Below are 17,341 nucleotides of genomic sequence, written 5' to 3'. Positions count from 1 at the left end.
GGTTCCCAGACCAGAGGTGGCACCAGTTCCAAGTCGGGCTGGTTTGATAGTACCAAGGGGCTCCTGCAATCTGCCATCCAGAAGCGGGGCAGCTTACTTTTGTTTGCCAGGGAAACGGGCCGAGGTTTGTGACTGGGGACCTATGGCTGGGAGTGACCGGCTGGCTCCTGAAAAGCTACGATAGGCAGGATGGTGACCAGACCCATGGTGGCACCAGTGCCAAGTTGGGCTGGTTTGATAGTACCAAGTGGCTCCTGCAATCTGCCATCAAAAAGTTGGCAGGCGAGTTTTGTTTTCCAGGGAAAAGCGCCGTTGTTTGTGTTTGAGGGCCTGTGGCTGGGAGTGGCCGGCTGGCTCCTTAGAATCCACGATACGCAGGATGGTTCCCAGACCAGAGGTGGCACCTTTGCCAAGTTGGGCTGGTTTGATAGTACCAAGTGCGTCCTGCAATCTGCCATCCAGAAGCGGGGCAGCTTACTTTTGTTTGCCAGGGAAACGGGCCGAGGTTTGTGTCTGGGGGCCTATGGCTGGGAGTGACCTGCTAGGTCCTGAAAAGCTGCGATAGGCAGGATGGTGACCAGACCCATGGTGGCACCAGTGCCAAGTTGGGCTGGTTTGATAGTACCAAGTGGCTCCTGCAATCTGCCATCCAGAAGCGGGGTAGCTTACTTTTGTTTGCCAGGGAAACGGGCAGAGCTTTGTGTCTGGGGGCATATGGCTGAGAGTGGCCGTCTGGCCCCTGAAAATCCACGATAGGCAGGATGGTTCCCAGACCAGAGGTGGCACCAGTGCCAAGTCGGGCTGGTTTGATAGTACTAAATAGCACCTGCAATCTGCCATCAAAAAGTTGGCAGGCCAGTTTTGTTTTCCAAGGAAAAGCACCGTTGTTTGTGTTTGGGGGACTGTGGCTGGGAGTGGCCGGCTGGCTCCTTAGAACACACGATACGCAGGATGGTTCCCAGACCCAAGGTGGCACCAGCGCCACGTCGGGCTGGTTTGATGGTGAAAAGTGGCTCCTGCAATCTGCCATCCTGAAGCGGGGTAGCTTACTTTTGTGTGCCAGGGAAGCGGGCCGAGGTTTATGACTGGGGGCCTAGGGCTAGGAGTGACAGGCTGGCTCCTGAAAAGCTACAATAGGCAGGATTGTTCCCAGACCCAAGGTGGCACCAGTGCCAAGTTGGGCTGGTTTGATGGTACCAAGTGGCTCCTGCAATCTGCCATCAAAAAGTTGGCAGGCCAGTTTTGTTTTCCAGGGAAAAGCGCCGTTGTTTGTGTTTGGGGGACTGTGGCTGGGAGTGGCCAGGTGGCTCCTTAGAACACAAGATACGCAGGATGGTTCCCAGACCAGAGGTGGCACCAGTGCCAAGTTGGGCTGGTTTGATAGTCCCAAGTGTCTCCTGCAATCTGCCATCCAGAAGCGGGGCAGCTTACTTTTGTTTGCCAGAGAAATAGGCCTAGGTTTTTGTTTGGGGGCCTGTGGCTAGGAGTGGCCGGCTGGCTCCTAAGAATCCACGATACGCAGGATGTTTACCAGACCCATGGTGGCACCAGTGCCAAGTTGGGCTGGTTTGATAGTACCATTGGCTCCTGCAAACTCCATCAAAAAGTTGGCAGGCGTGTTTTGTTTTCCAGGGAACAGCGCCGTTGATTTTGTTTGGGGGCCTGTGGCTGGGAGTGGCCGGCTGGCTCCTTAGAGACCACGATACGCAGGATGGTTCCCAGACCCAAGGTGGCACCAGTGCCAAGTCGGGCTGGTTTGATAGTACCAAGTGGCTCCTGCAATCTGCCATCCAGAAGTGAGGAAGCTAAGTTTTGTTTGCCAGAAAAAAGGGCCGTGGTTTTTGTTGGGGGCCTGTGGCTGGGAGTAGCCGGCTGGCTCCTTAGAATCCACGATACGCAGGATGGTTCCCAGACCCAAGGTGGCACCAGTGCCAAGTTGGGCTGGTTTGATAGTACCAAGTGCGTCCTGCAATCTGCCATCCACAAGCGGCGCCGCTTAGTTTTGTTTGCCACGGAAACGGGCCGAGGTTTGTGTCTGGGGGCCTATGGCTGGGAGTGACCGGCTAGGTCCTGAAAATCCACGATAGGCAGGATGGTGACCAGACCCATGGTGGCACCAGTGCCAAGTTGGGCTGGTTTGATAGTACCAAGTGGCTCCGGCAATCTGCCATCAAAATTTGGCAGGCGAGTTTTGTTTTCCAGGGAAAAGCGCCGTTGTTTGTGTTTGAGGGCCTGTGGCTGGGAGTGGCCGGCTGGCTCCTTAGAATCCACGATACGCAGGATGGTTCCCAGACCTGAGGTGGCACCAGTGCCAAGTCGGGCTAGTTTGATGGTGCAAAGTGGCTCCTGCAATCTGCCATCCAGAAGCGGGGCAGCTTACTTTTGTTTTCCAGGGAAACGGGCCGAGCTTTTTGTCTGGGGTCTATGGCTGGGAGTGACCGGCTGGCTCCTGAAAAGCTACGATAGGCAGGATGGTGACCAGACCCATGGTGGCACCAGAGCCATGTTCGGCTGATTTCAAAGTACAAAGTTGCTCCTGCAATCTTCCATCAAAAAGTCAGCAGGCGAGTTTTGTTTTCCAGGGAAAAGCGCCGTTGTTTGTGTCTGCGGGCCTGTGGCTGGAGTGGCCGGCTGGCTCCTTTCAACACACGATACGCCGGATGGTTCCCAGACCTGAGGTGGCACCAGTGCCAAGTTGGGCTGGTTTGATAGTACCAAGTGGTTCCTGCAATCTGCCATCAAAATGTTGGCAGGCGAGTTTTGTTTTCCAGGGAAAAGCGCCGTTGTTTTTTTTTGGGGGCCTGTGGCTGGGAGTGGCCGGCTGGCTCCTTAGAATCCACGATACGCAGGATGGTTCCCAGACCAGAGGTGGCACCAGTACCAAGTCGGGCTGGTTTGATAATAACAAGTGGATCCTGCAATCTGCCATCCAGAAGCGGGGCAGCTTACTTTTGTTTGCCAGGGAAACGGGCCGAGCTTTGTGTCTGGGGGCCTATGGCTGGGAGTGACCGGCTGGCTCCTGAAAAGCTACGATAGGCAGGATGGTGACCAGACCCATGGTGGCACCAGTGCCAAGTTGGGCTGGTTTGATAGTACCAAGTGGCTCCTGCAATCTGCCATCAAAAAGTTGGCAGGCGAGTTTTGTTTTCCAGGGAAAAGCGTCGTTGTTTGTGTTTGGGGGCCTGTGGCTGGGAGTGGCCGTCTTGCTAATTGGAATCCACGATACGCATGATGGTTCCCAGACCTGAGGTGGCACCAGTGACAAGTCGGGCCAGTTTGATGGTGCAAAGTGGCTCCTGCAATCTGCCATCCAGAAGCGGGGCAGCTTACTTTTGTTTGCCAGGGAAGCGGGCCGAGGTTTGTGTCTGGGGGCCTATGGCTGGGAGTGACCGGCTGGCTCCTGAAAAGCTACGATAATCAGGATGGTGACCAGACCCATGGTGGCACCAGTGCCAAGTTGGGCTGATTTGATAGTACCAAGTGGCTCCTGCGATCTGCCATCAAAAAGTTGGCAGGCGAGTTTTGTTTTCCAGGGAAAAGCGCTGTTGTTTGTATTTGGGGGCCTGTGGCTGGGAGTGACCGGCTGGCTCCTTAGAATCCACGATACGCAGGATGGTTCCCAGACCCAAGGTGGCACCAGTGCCAAGTTGGGCTGGTTTGATTATACCAAGTGGTTCCTGCAATCTGCCATCCAGAAGCGGGGCAGCTTACTTTTGTTTGCCAGGGAAACGGGCCGAGCTTTGTGTCTGGGGGCCTATGGCTGGGAGTGACCTGCTAGGTCCTGAAAAGCTACGATAGGCAGGATGGTGACCAGACCCATGGTGGCACCAGTGCCAAGTTGGGCTGGTTTGATAGTACCAAGTGGCTCCTGCAATCTGCCATCAAAAAGTTGGCAGGCGAGTTTTGTTTTCCAGGAAAAAGCGCCGTTGTTTGTGTTTGGGGGCCTGTGGCTGGGAGTGGCCGGCTGGCTCCTTAGAATCCACGATACGCAGCATTGTTCCCAGACCAGAGGTGGCACCAGTGCCAAGTCGGGCTAGTTTGATGGTGCAAAGTGGCTCCTGCAATCTGCCATCCAGTAGCGGGGTAGCTTACTTTTTTTTGCCAGGGAAACGGGCCGAGGTTTTTGTCTGGAGGCCTATGGCTGGGAGTGACCGGCTAGGTCCTGAAAAGCTACGATAGGCAGGATGGTGACCAGACCCATGGTGGCACCAGTGCCAAGTTGGGCTGGTTTGATAGTACCAAGTGGCTCCTGCAATCTGCCATCAAAACGTTGTCAGGCGAGTTTTGTTTTCCAGGGAAAAGCGCCGTTGTTTGTGTTTGCGGGCCTGTGGCTGGGAGTGGCCGGCTGGCTCCTTAGAATCCACGATACGCAGGATGGTTCCCAGACCCAAGATGGCACCAGTGCCAAGTCGGGCTGGTTTGATAGTACCAAGTGGTTCCTGCAATCTGCCATCCAGAAGCGGGGTAGCTTACTTTTGTTTGCCAGGGAAACGGGCCGAGCTTTGTTTTTGGGGGCCTGTGGCTGGCAGTGGCCAGCTGGCTCCTGAAAATCCATGATACGCAGCATGGTTCCCAGACCCAAGATGGCACCAGTGCCAAGTGGGGCTGGTTTGACAGTGTCAAGTGCCTCATGCAATCTCCCATCCAGAAACGGGGCAGCTGAGTTCTTTTGCCTGTGAACCGGCCGTTGTTTTTGATTGGGGTCTGTGGCCGAGAATGGTCGACTGGCTACTGACAATCCACAATACGCAGGATGGTTCCCAGACTCAAGGTGGCACCAGGGCCAAGTCGGGCTCGTTTGATAGTACCAAGTGGCTCCTGCAATCTGCCATCCTGACGCGGGGCAGCGGATCTTTGTTTGCCAGAGTAAAGTTCCGTGGTTTGTTTTTGGGGGCATATGGCTGGGAGTGGCCGGCTGGCTCCTTAAGAAGCTCGATACGCAGGATGGTTCCCAGATCCATGGTGGCACCATTGCCTAGTTTGGCTGTTTTTGTAGTACCAAGTGCGTCCTGCAATTTTCCATCCAGAAGAAGGGCAGTTGAGTTTTGTTTTCCAGGGAAAAGCGCCGTTGTTTTTGTTTGGAGGCCTGTGGCTGGGAGTGGCCGGCTGGCTCCTTTCAACACACGATACGCCGGATGGTTCCCAACCCAAGGTGGCACCAGTGCCAAGTTGGGCTGGTTTGATAGTACCAAGTGGCTCCTGCAATCTGCCATCCAGAAGCGGGGCAGCTTACTTTTGTTTGCCAGGGAAACGGGCCGAGGTTTGTGACTGGGGGCCTATGGCTGGGAGTGACCGGCTGGCTCCTGAAAAGCTACGATAGGCAGGATGGTGACCAGACCCATGGTAGCACCAGTGCCAAGTTGGGCTGGTTTGATAGTACCAAGTGGCTCCTGCAATCTGCCATCAAAAACTTGGCAGGCGAGTTTTGTTTTCCAGGGAAAAGCGCCGTTGTTTGTGTTTGGGGGCCTGTGGGTGGGAGTGGCCGGCTGGCTCCTTAGAATCCACGATATGCAGGATGGTTCCCAGACCTGAGGTGGCACCAGTGCCAAGTCGGGCTGGTTTGATGGTGCAAAGTGGCTCCTGCAATCTGCCATCCAGACGCAGGGCAGCAGATTTTTGTTTCCAAGAGAAATGGTCCGTGGTTTGTTTTTGGGGGTATATGGCTGGGCGTGGCCTGCTGGCTCCTGAAAAGCTACGATAGGCAGGATGGTTCCCTGACCCAAGGTGGCACCAGTGCCAAGTCGGGCGGTTTTCGTAGTACAAAGTGCGTCCTAAAATTTGCCATCCAGAAGAGGGGCAGTTGAGTTTTGTTTATCAGAGAAAAGGGCCGTGGTTTTTTTTTGGGGGCATATGGCTGAGAGTGGCCGTCTGGCCCCTGAAAATCCACGATAGGCAGGATGGTTCCCAGACCAGAGGTGGCACCAGTGCCAAGTCGGGCTGGTTTGATAGTACTAAATAGCACCTGCAATCTGCCATCAAAAAGTTGGCAGGCCAGTTTTCTTTTCCAGGGAAAAGCACCGTTGTTTGTGTTTGGGGGACTGTGGCTGGGAGTGGCCGGCTGGCTCCTTAGAACACACGATACGCAGGATGGTTCCCAGACCCAAGGTGGCACCAGTGCCACGTCGGGCTAGTTTGATGGTGCAAAGTGGCTCCTGCAATCTGCCATCCTGAAGCGGGGTAGCTTACTTTTGTGTGCCAGGGAAACGGGCCGAGGTTTATGACTGGGGGCCTAGGGCTAGGAGTGACAGGCTGGCTCCTGAAAAGCTACTATAGGCAGGATGGTTCCCAGACCCAAGGTGGCACCAGTGCCAAGTTGGGCTGGTTTGATGGTACCAAGTGGCTCCTGCAATCTGCCATCAAAAAGTTGGCAGGCCAGTTTTGTTTTCCAGGGAAAAGCGCCGTTGTTTGTGTTTTGGGGACTGTGGCTGGGAGTGGCCGGCTGGCTCCTTAGAACACAAGATACGCAGGATGGTTCCCAGACCAGAGGTGGCACCAGTGCCAAGTTGGGCTGGTTTGATAGTCCCAAGTGTCTCCTGCAATCTGCCATCCAGAAGCGGGGCAGCTTACTTTTGTTTGCCAGAGAAATAGGCCTAGGTTTTTGTTTGGGGGCCTGTGGCTAGGAGTGGCCGGCTGGCTCCTAAGAATCCACGATACGCAGGATGTTTACATGACCCATGGTGGCACCAGTGCCAAGTTGGGCTGGTTTGATAGTACCAAGTGGCTCCTGCAAACTCCATCAAAAAGTTGGCAGGCGTGTTTTGTTTTCCAGGGAACAGCGCCGTTGATTTTGTTTGGGGGCCTGTGGCTGGGAGTGGCCGGCTGGCTCCTTAGAATCCACGATACGCAGGATGGTTCCCAGACCCAAGGTGGCACCAGTGGCAAGTCGGGCTGGTTTGATAGTACCAAGTGGCTCCGGCAATCTGCCATCCAGAAGTGAGGCAGCTAAGTTTTGTTTGCCAGAAAAAAGGGCCGTGGTTTTTGTTGGGGGCCTGTGGCTGGGAGTAGCCGGCTGGCTCCTTAAAATCCACTATAGGCAGGATGGTTCCCAGACCCAAGGTGGCACCAGTGCCAAGTTGGGCTGGTTTGATAGTACCAAGTGGCTCCTGCAATCTGCCATCCAGAAGCGGGGCAGCTGAGTTTTGTTTGCCAGAGAAAAAGGCTGTGGTTTGTGTTTGGGGGCCTGTGGCTGGCAGTGGCCGGCTGGCTCCTGAAAATCCACGATACGCAGCATGGTTCCCAGACCCAAGGTGGCACCAGTGCCAAGTGGGTCTCGTTTGACAGTGTAAAGTGCCTCCTGCAATCTCCCATCCAGAAGCGGGGCAGCTGAGTTTTTTTTGCCAGGGAAACGGACCTTTGTTTTTGATTGGGCTCTGTGGCCGAGAGTGGTCGGCTGTCTCCTGACAATCCACAATACGCAGGATGGTTCCCAGACCAAAGGTGGCACCAATGCCAAGTCGGGCTGGTTTGATAGTACCAAGTGTCTCCTGCAATCTGCCATCCAGAAGCGGGGCAGCTGAGTTTTGTTTGCCAGAGAAAAGGGCCGTGGGTTGTGTTTGGGGGCATATGGCTGGGAGTGGCCACCTGGCTCCTTAAAATGCACGATACGCCGCATGGTAACCAGACGCAAGGTGGCACCAGTGCCAAGTCGGGCTGTTTTTGTAGTACCCAGTGGCTTCTGCAATTTGCCATCCAGAAGCGGGGCAGCTAAATTTTGTTTGCTAGAGAAAAGGGCTGTGGTTTGTGTTTGGGGGCCTATGGCTGAGAGTGGCCGGCTGGCCCCTGAAAATCAACGATAGGCAGGATGGTTCCCAGATCCAAGGTGGCACCAGTGCCAAGTAAGGCTGGTTGTATGGTTCAAAGTGACTCCTGCAATCTGCCATCCAGAAGCGGGACAGCTGAGTTTTTTTTGCCAGAGAAAAGGTCCATGGTTTCTTTTTGGGGCATACGGCTGGGAATTGCCGGCTGGCTCCTTAAAATGCTCGATACGCAGGATGGTTCCCAGAGCCAAGGTGGCACCACTGCCAAGTCGGGCTCTTTTTGTAGTACCAAGTGCGTCCTGCAATTTGCCATCCAGAAGAGGGGCAGTTGAGTTTTGTTTGCCAGAGAAAAGGGCCGAGGTTTGTGTTTGGGGGCATATGGCTGGGAGTGTTCGGCTGGTTCCTGAATATGTACGATACGCAGGATTGTTCCCAGATCCAAGGTGGCAGCAGTGCCATGTTGTGCTGGTGTGATAGTCCCAAGTGGCTCCTGCAATCTGCCATCCAGAAGTGGGGCAGCTGATTTTTGTTTGCCAGAGAAAAGGTCCGTGGTTTGTGTTTGGGGGCATATGGCTGAGAGTGGCCGGCTGGCCCCTGAAAATCCACGATACACAGGATGGTTCCCAGATCCAAGGTGGCACCTGTGCCAAGTCGGGCTGATTTGATAGTACTAAGTAGCTCCTGCAATCTGCCATGCAGAAGCGGGGCAGCTTACTTTTGTTTTCCAGAGAAACGGGCCGAGGTTTGTGTTTGGGGGCCTATGGCTGAGAGTGACCGGCTGGCTCCTGAAAAGCTACAATAGGCAGGATGGTGACCAGACCCATGGTGGCACCAGTGCCAAGTTGGGCTGGTTTGATAGTACCAAGTGGCTCCTGCAATCTGCCATCCAGAAGCAGGGCAGCTGAGTTTTTTTTGCCAGAGAAAAGGGCCTTGGTTTGTGTTTGGGGGCATATGGCTGGGTGTGGCCAGCTGGCTCCTTAAAATGCACGATATGCAACATGGCTCCCAGACCCAAGGTGGCACCAGTGCCAAGTTGGGCTGGTTTGATAGTACCAAGTGGCTCCTGCAATCTTCCATGATCACGTGGAGAAATACTTTCTGGTTTCAGCCTCATGCTCTTTCTTCTCTCCCTCAACTTCTCTATCACCTCTCATCTGGTTCACATGCGCTGTCTTCAAGGTCCACAGGCTACTTTTCACAGAATCTTCTGGCCTGATGAAGTAAGGATGATGAATAGAACAGAGCTGGGATCTATTTTCCAGTTTGGATAAAATGCATTCTGCACACAAATCCAAGGAGAACGGGCTGCCCCGATGCCCAGAAAATCTTTCACTCCTGCTAGTGTTCTACGTCAACCGCAACTTAGTCTGAAAGAAAAGCTTTTTCTCTGAGAGCATCTGAGAGGTTTGCATGAAGCACTGATATCTGACATATGCAATTTTGAATAGGAGAGGAAAAAGAAAATGGCAAGGAGTTTTTAATTTTAGTGGTTTCAATTTTAATTTCCGTGCACTTTTTCAAAACTTGTCAGCTCAAATGCCCATCAACATCTTTTAGTCATCTGTAAGTCAGTATTCATATAAAATGTGCTTCAAATCCAAAGAATTTCAAATTTGCACTCCAAGCTTCTATGCCTAGATTTATGATTTCCTACACATATTAGATGAAAGGAAGGCCTTTTTTACTGTGGGAGTGCTGGAACACTGGAACAGGTTGCCCAGAGAAGTTGTGGGTGTCCCATCCCTGAAAGTATTCAAGGTCACCTTGGACGGGGCTTGGAGCAGCAACAAAGGAGAAGCTTGATGGTAGAGAAACAAAGTTGGACTATAGAAGAAACTCGGATTGAAGTATAGGATCAAGTTTTCTCTCAGCTCTTGGGGTAAATTCAAAGTTGTACAAAATGACATTTATCTGTGCTATTCACTACTGTAACAGAAAGTTTCATGAAAACTGTACAGAAGATAGTAAATTTTAAAAGAGATAAGAATTACAGCATAAAATCCATGGGATAGGTTACAACATGAGACACTCTCTAAGAGAAAATCTCTGTGTTTCAGCACTTCATCGGGGTAAGATTTCATGAAGTGCCAAAGAAGGCGGCAAAATATCATTCGGGACATTATTTACTGGAATTCAGCCTGGCCATTAGTAGGAACTGCCTTTGAACATATCATGTAGATATACCACACACGCTTTCCCTTCACTGAAAAATTACTGTTTACAACAAATAAGCAATTGACGATCAAAATTGATTGAAAGCATCTTAAACATGTCAAGTATTTCATTGTAGATGATCTGTGATCCAAATGCTTCTTCCACCTTCGAGAGGGACAGAAGAATTCTTCCATATCATGATGGTTTAAAATTGTATCAACCAATGTTTTCTGCTGAAAAGATATCATCTATTTTTTTCTATTTTTGGAAGAAAATATTCCTAGACATACAACAGGTGAGAACTAAGTAATTTTAAAGAAACAAATGAAATGAAAATATTCTGTAAATAGAATGAAATGAAAAGCTGTGTTTTAAATAGGAGCTAAATATTAAACAGAATTTTTGTACCAGGCATTTGAATTACTGCACCAGCTCTTTTGCCCATCAAGAGAGGCATTTAGCATTTCAGTCTTTTCCAAGGTGTTCATGATCTGCTATGCTGATCTCTGTGTGTGCCTAGGTGTGTGTGGAGGGGGGGGCATATGAAGGGGAGTGTGTATGTTTGCTTTACAATTGTTGTGGCAGATTCATGCCTCAGCTCCACATTTTGTTTTAAAAAGGTCACACCGAGTGGATATGAAGTTTACTATCAACAAGAGATCGATTCCCAAATCATCCATTTGACTCTCCCTTATAAATCATGTGCTTTGTTGCATATTTTATCAAATATACTTTCAAGCCAGATGGAGGAAGGAGGATGTGGGAATCCCTCCACCATCTTGCAACTTTTATGTAAGTAGGTTTTCAAGAAAATCATCATTTCTCTTTTAAATATGTCTGGAACAGGCATGATGGTAGTGTCAACCTGTTGGAGTTTTTGTTGCTGGAAGAAGTTGTACAAAAGGATTGGTTTTTACATTGACCAGTTACTGAATCAAGCGCAGGAATACATTGGAAATTTAGCTGGGGGTTCCTTTTCCCAGCAGACTACTTCTAGAACGAGCTTGTACACTGAAGCTGACTCTTTTGCTCTCTTTTTGTTTCTTTCCTATTTTCTTGGCTTCTTTGCCACTATCTAGACAATTTTGGAACTTTGTTCCCAACTAAAATGGTTTCAATAGTCTGATTGTGATCATACATTTTTACAAGGAATTTTTAAAATCTTTCCTCGAGTCCAGAAAGTCAAGGACTTAGATCTTTTTCTTCCCTTATCAATATTGCCATGAAATTGATAAATAAAGACCAACTCTTTATTTTTGTTTTTAACCCACGTAGATAATTCCCATCCATTAATCCATTTTGTGGACCAATAGCTGCCATTCTGATGGAAGCTGTCACTTCTTAACAATAGGCATTCTGTGACTATGTTGACAGCACTTTGGGTGAAGATCCTAACTGGTCTTAGATATACATAGGGAGAAATTTGCTCAGCCAGTGTCAGTCTTAAGCATGCGTATCAGAAGATCTTTCTAGAGCTGGGAATTTTCCCATGAAAGGGATTCAGTTAGGGAAGAGACACTTGTGCCAGAGTTTTACATTCTTCTTGAACACTGCTTAAGGAACTTAGATGCCATGTCCATTTGGATCTCTGTCTGCACAGAACTTTGTCATGCCAGTGCTTTGAAATGCATCTTGAAGAGAATTCACTAGCACAGAATGAAAGAGAGTGGAAGGGGTTGGTGGGGCTAACCAGGCCCAACCCCCCTGCCTAAACCAGGATACCTAGAGCCTCTTGCCCAGGATTCTATCTGGGTGTACTTTTAATGTCTTCAAAGATCCAGGCTCCACAATCTTTCTGGGCAGTCTGTGCCGTGGTTCAGTCACCCTGACAGTAAAGAAACATTTACTGATGTTCAAAGGCAATCTCCTGTATTTCAGTGTGTGCCCACTGCCTCTTGTCTTTTCCCTCAGCATCACTGAAAAGACACTGATTCCCTCCCCTTTGCACTATTGCTTCCATATGTATGTGTGATGCCATGTAGAGGTATGTCAAAAACCTCCCTGAAGCCCAGGCAGATAATATTCCCTTCATCTACCAGTCAAGTTGATTCATCAGAGGAGTTTAAAGTGATGTTCAGCATGAAATTCCCCTGAAAAATCATGCTAACTACATTATTTGGTCATCTGTCATGTGCCTGGCAAGGATTTCCAGGAAGAGCTGCTTCATCAACTTCCTGGGGATAAAAAAGAGGCTGGCTGGTTTGTACTATGGCGAGTCCTCTTAATTGCCTTTTTTGAAGATGGGTGTCATTTGCTAACATCCACTCTTTAGCCTCTCTTGTCGTCTACATCTTAGCAAAACGCTTTTCCACTATGTCTGGCTAGGAAAAACTGTGCCAGCACAGAAAACATCTCCCATCGTGTTCTAGAAGTTGCACGGATGTCTGCCAAGTGTTTGGCAGGAAGAAAAGAAAAGTTGTCCAAAACAGCTTCCAATCGAATGTTCCTGTGATTGGAAAAGTCAGGAGAGTGCAAAGGTACTGTTTTCTATCAGTTGGCAAGGTGCGCACACAATCCCAGTGTTGTACAGCTTGCTTCTTCACCTTCCCGAAGCTGCCGCTCTCGCCGGCTGCCGGAGCCCAAGAAGCGGCTTCTTCGCGCAAAGACGATTGTGCCGCTCACAGGGCTCTCCTTAGCGCGGCTTCTGCCGAAAGACGCCCGGCAGCGGCTCTTACCTCCGGAGAGCATCCTACCTTCGTCTTTAGCTCCTCTTCTCATCTACACCTAGGCAAAAAGCTTCTCCACTATGTCTGGCTAGGAAAAACTGTGCCAGCACAGAAAACATCTCCCATCGTGTTCTAGAAGTTGCACGGATGTCTGCCAAGTGTTTGGCAGGAAGAAAAGAAAAGTTGTCCAAAACAGCTTCCAATCGAATGTTCCTGTGATTGGAAAAGTCAGGAGAGTGCAAAGGTACTGTTTTCTATCAGTTGGCAAGGTGCGCACACAATCCCAGTGTTGTACAGCTTGCTTCTTCACCTTCCCGAAGCTGCCGCTCTCGCCGGCTGCCGGAGCCCAAGAAGCGGCTTCTTCGCGCAAAGACGATTGTGCCGCTTACAGGGCTCTCCTTAGCGCGGCTTCTGCCGAAAGACGCCCGGCAGCGGCTCTTACCTCCGGAGAGCATCCTACCTTCGTCTTTCGCGTCTTTTGTAGTCTACATCTTAGCAAAACGCTTTTCCACTATGTCTGGCTAGGAAAACCCGTGCCAGCACAGAAAACATCTCCCATCGTGTTCTAGAAGTTGCACGGATGTCTGCCAAGTGTTTGGCAGGAAGAAAAGAAAAGTTGTCCAAAACAGCTTCCAATCGAATGTTCCTGTGATTGGAAAAGTCAGGAGAGTGCAAAGGTACTGTTTTCTATCAGTTGGCAAGGTGCGCACACAATCCCAGTGTTGTACAGCTTGCTTCTTCACCTTCCCGAAGCTGCCGCTCTCGCCGGCTGCCGGAGCCCAAGAAGCGGCTTCTTCGCGCAAAGACGATTGTGCCGCTCACAGGGCTCTCCTTAGCGCGGCTTCTGCCGAAAGACGCCCGGCAGCGGCTCTTACCTCCGGAGAGCATCCTACCTTCGTCTTTCGCGTCTTTTGTAGTCTACATCTTAGCAAAACGCTTCTCCACTATGTCTGGCTAGGAAAAACTGTGCCAGCACAGAAAACATCTCCCATCGTGTTCTAGAAGTTGCACGGATGTCTGCCAAGTGTTTGGCAGGAAGAAAAGAAAAGTTGTCCAAAACAGCTTCCAATCGAATGTTCCTGTGATTGGAAAAGTCAGGAGAGTGCAAAGGTACTGTTTTCTATCAGTTGGCAAGGTGCGCACACAATCCCAGTGTTGTACAGCTTGCTTCTTCACCTTCCCGAAGCTGCCGCTCTCGCCGGCTGCCGGAGCCGAAGAAGCGGCTTCTTCGCGCAAAGACGATTGTGCCGCTTACAGGGCTCTCCTTAGCGCGGCTTCTGCCGAAAGACGCCCGGCAGCGGCTCTTACCTCCGGAGAGCATCCTACCTTCGTCTTTCGCGTCTTTTGTAGTCTACATCTTAGCAAAACGCTTTTCCACTATGTCTGGCTAGGAAAAACTGTGCCAGCACAGAAAACATCTCCCATCGTGTTCTAGAAGTTGCACGGATGTCTGCCAAGTGTTTGGCAGGAAGAAAAGAAAAGTTGTCCAAAACAGCTTCCAATCGAATGTTCCTGTGATTGGAAAAGTCAGGAGAGTGCAAAGGTACTGTTTTCTATCAGTTGGCAAGGTGCGCACACAATCCCAGTGTTGTACAGCTTGCTTCTTCACCTTCCCGAAGCTGCCGCTCTCGCCGGCTGCCGGAGCCCAAGAAGCGGCTTCTTCGCGCAAAGACGATTGTGCCGCTTACAGGGCTCTCCTTAGCGCGGCTTCTGCCGAAAGACGCCCGGCAGCGGCTCTTACCTCCGGAGAGCATCCTACCTTCGTCTTTCGCGTCTTTTGTAGTCTACATCTTAGCAAAACGCTTTTCCACTATGTCTGGCTAGGAAAACCCGTGCCAGCACAGAAAACATCTCCCATCGTTTTCTAGAAGTTGCACGGATGTCTGCCAAGTGTTTGGCAGGAAGAAAAGAAAAGTTGTCCAAAACAGCTTCCAATCGAATGTTCCTGTGATTGGAAAAGTCAGGAGAGTGCAAAGGTACTGTTTTCTATCAGTTGGCAAGGTGCGCACACAATCCCAGTGTTGTACAGCTTGCTTCTTCACCTTCCCGAAGCTGCCGCTCTCGCCGGCTGCCGGAGCCCAAGAAGCGGCTTCTTCGCGCAAAGACGATTGTGCCGCTCACAGGGCTCTCCTTAGCGCGGCTTCTGCCGAAAGACGCCCGGCAGCGGCTCTTACCTCCGGAGAGCATCCTACCTTCGTCTTTCGCGTCTTTTGTAGTCTACATCTTAGCAAAACGCTTCTCCACTATGTCTGGCTAGGAAAAACTGTGCCAGCACAGAAAACATCTCCCATCGTGTTCTAGAAGTTGCACGGATGTCTGCCAAGTGTTTGGCAGGAAGAAAAGAAAAGTTGTCCAAAACAGCTTCCAATCGAATGTTCCTGTGATTGGAAAAGTCAGGAGAGTGCAAAGGTACTGTTTTCTATCAGTTGGCAAGGTGCGCACACAATCCCAGTGTTGTACAGCTTGCTTCTTCACCTTCCCGAAGCTGCCGCTCTCGCCGGCTGCCGGAGCCCAAGAAGCGGCTTCTTCGCGCAAAGACGATTGTGCCGCTCACAGTGCTCTCCTTAGCGCGGCTTCTGCCGAAAGACGCCCGGCAGCGGCTCTTACCTCCGGAGAGCATCCTACCTTCGTCTTTAGCTCCTCTTCTCATCTACACCTCGGCAAAAAGCTTTTCCACTATGTCTGGCTAGGAAAAACTGTGCCAGCACAGAAAACATCTCCCATCGTGTTCTAGAAGTTGCACGGATGTCTGCCAAGTGTTTGGCAGGAAGAAAAGAAAAGTTGTCCAAAACAGCTTCCAATCGAATGTTCCTGTGATTGGAAAAGTCAGGAGAGTGCAAAGGTACTGTTTTCTATCAGTTGGCAAGGTGCGCACACAATCCCAGTGTTGTACAGCTTGCTTCTTCACCTTCCCGAAGCTGCCGCTCTCGCCGGCTGCCGGAGCCCAAGAAGCGGCTTCTTCGCGCAAAGACGATTGTGCCGCTCACAGTGCTCTCCTTAGCGCGGCTTCTGCCGAAAGACGCCCGGCAGCGGCTCTTACCTCCGGAGAGCATCCTACCTTCGTCTTTCGCGTCTTTTGTAGTCTACATCTTAGCAAAACGCTTTTCCACTATGTCTGGCTAGGAAAAACTGTGCCAGCACAGAAAACATCTCCCATCGTGTTCTAGAAGTTGCACGGATGTCTGCCAAGTGTTTGGCAGGAAGAAAAGAAAAGTTGTCCAAAACAGCTTCCAATCGAATGTTCCTGTGATTGGAAAAGTCAGGAGAGTGCAAAGGTACTGTTTTCTATCAGTTGGCAAGGTGCGCACACAATCCCAGTGTTGTACAGCTTGCTTCTTCACCTTCCCGAAGCTGCCGCTCTCGCCGGCTGCCGGAGCCCAAGAAGCGGCTTCTTCGCGCAAAGACGATTGTGCCGCTCACAGGGCTCTCCTTAGCGCGGCTTCTGCCGAAAGACGCCCGGCAGCGGCTCTTACCTCCGGAGAGCATCCTACCTTCGTCTTTCGCGTCTTTTGTAGTCTACATCTTAGCAAAACGCTTTTCCACTATGTCTGGCTAGGAAAACCCGTGCCAGCACAGAAAACATCTCCCATCGTGTTCTAGAAGTTGCACGGATGTCTGCCAAGTGTTTGGCAGGAAGAAAAGAAAAGTTGTCCAAAACAGCTTCCAATCGAATGTTCATGTGATTGGAAAAGTCAGGAGAGTGCAAAGGTACTGTTTTCTATCAGTTGGCAAGGTGCGCACACAATCCCAGTGTTGTACAGCTTGCTTCTTCATCTTCCCGAAGCTGCCACTCTCAGGAGGTAAGAGCCGCTGCCGGGCGTCTTTCGGCAGAAGCTGCGCTAAGGAGAGCACTGTGAGCGGCACAATCGTCTTTGCGCGAAGAAGCCGCTTCTTGGGCTCCGGCAGCCGGCGAAAGCGGCTGCTTCGGGAAGGTGAAGAAGCAAGCTGTACAACACTGGGATTGTGTGCGCACCTTGCCAACTGATAGAAAACAGTACCTTTGCACTCTCCTGACTTTTCCAATCACAGGAACATTCGATTGGAAGCTGTTTTGGACAACTTTTCTTTTCTTCCTGCCAAACACTTGGCAGACATCCGTGCAACTTCTAGAACACGATGGGAGATGTTTTCTGTGCTGGCACAGTTTTTCCTAGCCAGACATAGTGGAAAAGCGTTTTGCTAAGATGTAGACTACAAAAGACGCGAAAGACGAAGGTAGGATGCTCTCCGGAGGTAAGAGCCGCTGCCGGGCGTCTTTCGGCAGAAGCCGCGCTAAGGAGAGCACTGTGAGCGGCACAATCGTCTTTGCGCGAAGAAGCCGCTTCTTGGGCTCCGGCAGCCGGCGAGAGCGGCAGCTTCGGGAAGGTGAAGAAGCAAGCTGTACAACACTGGGATTGTGTGCGCACCTTGCCAACTGATAGAAAACAGTACCTTTGCACTCTCCTGACTTTTCCAATCACAGGAACATTCGATTGGAAGCTGTTTTGGACAACTTTTCTTTTCTTCCTGCCAAACACTTGGCAGACATCCGTGCAACTTCTAGAACACGATGGGAGATGTTTTCTGTGCTGGCACAGTTTTTCCTAGCCAGACATAGTGGAGAAGCTTTTTGCCTAGGTGTAGATGAGAAGAGGAGCTAAAGACGAAGGTAGGATGCTCTCCGGAGGTAAGAGCCGCTGCCGGGCGTCTTTCGGCAGAAGCCGCGCTAAGGAGAGCCCTGTGAGCGGCACAATCGTCTTTGCGCGAAGAAGCCGCTTCTTGGGC

The sequence above is a fragment of the Melospiza melodia genome, chromosome 3 (genome assembly GCF_035770615.1).
Source record: "Melospiza melodia melodia isolate bMelMel2 chromosome 3, bMelMel2.pri, whole genome shotgun sequence".
Classification (NCBI taxonomy): Eukaryota; Metazoa; Chordata; class Aves; order Passeriformes; family Passerellidae; genus Melospiza; species Melospiza melodia.
Note: the sequence above shows the minus strand (reverse complement) of the source record.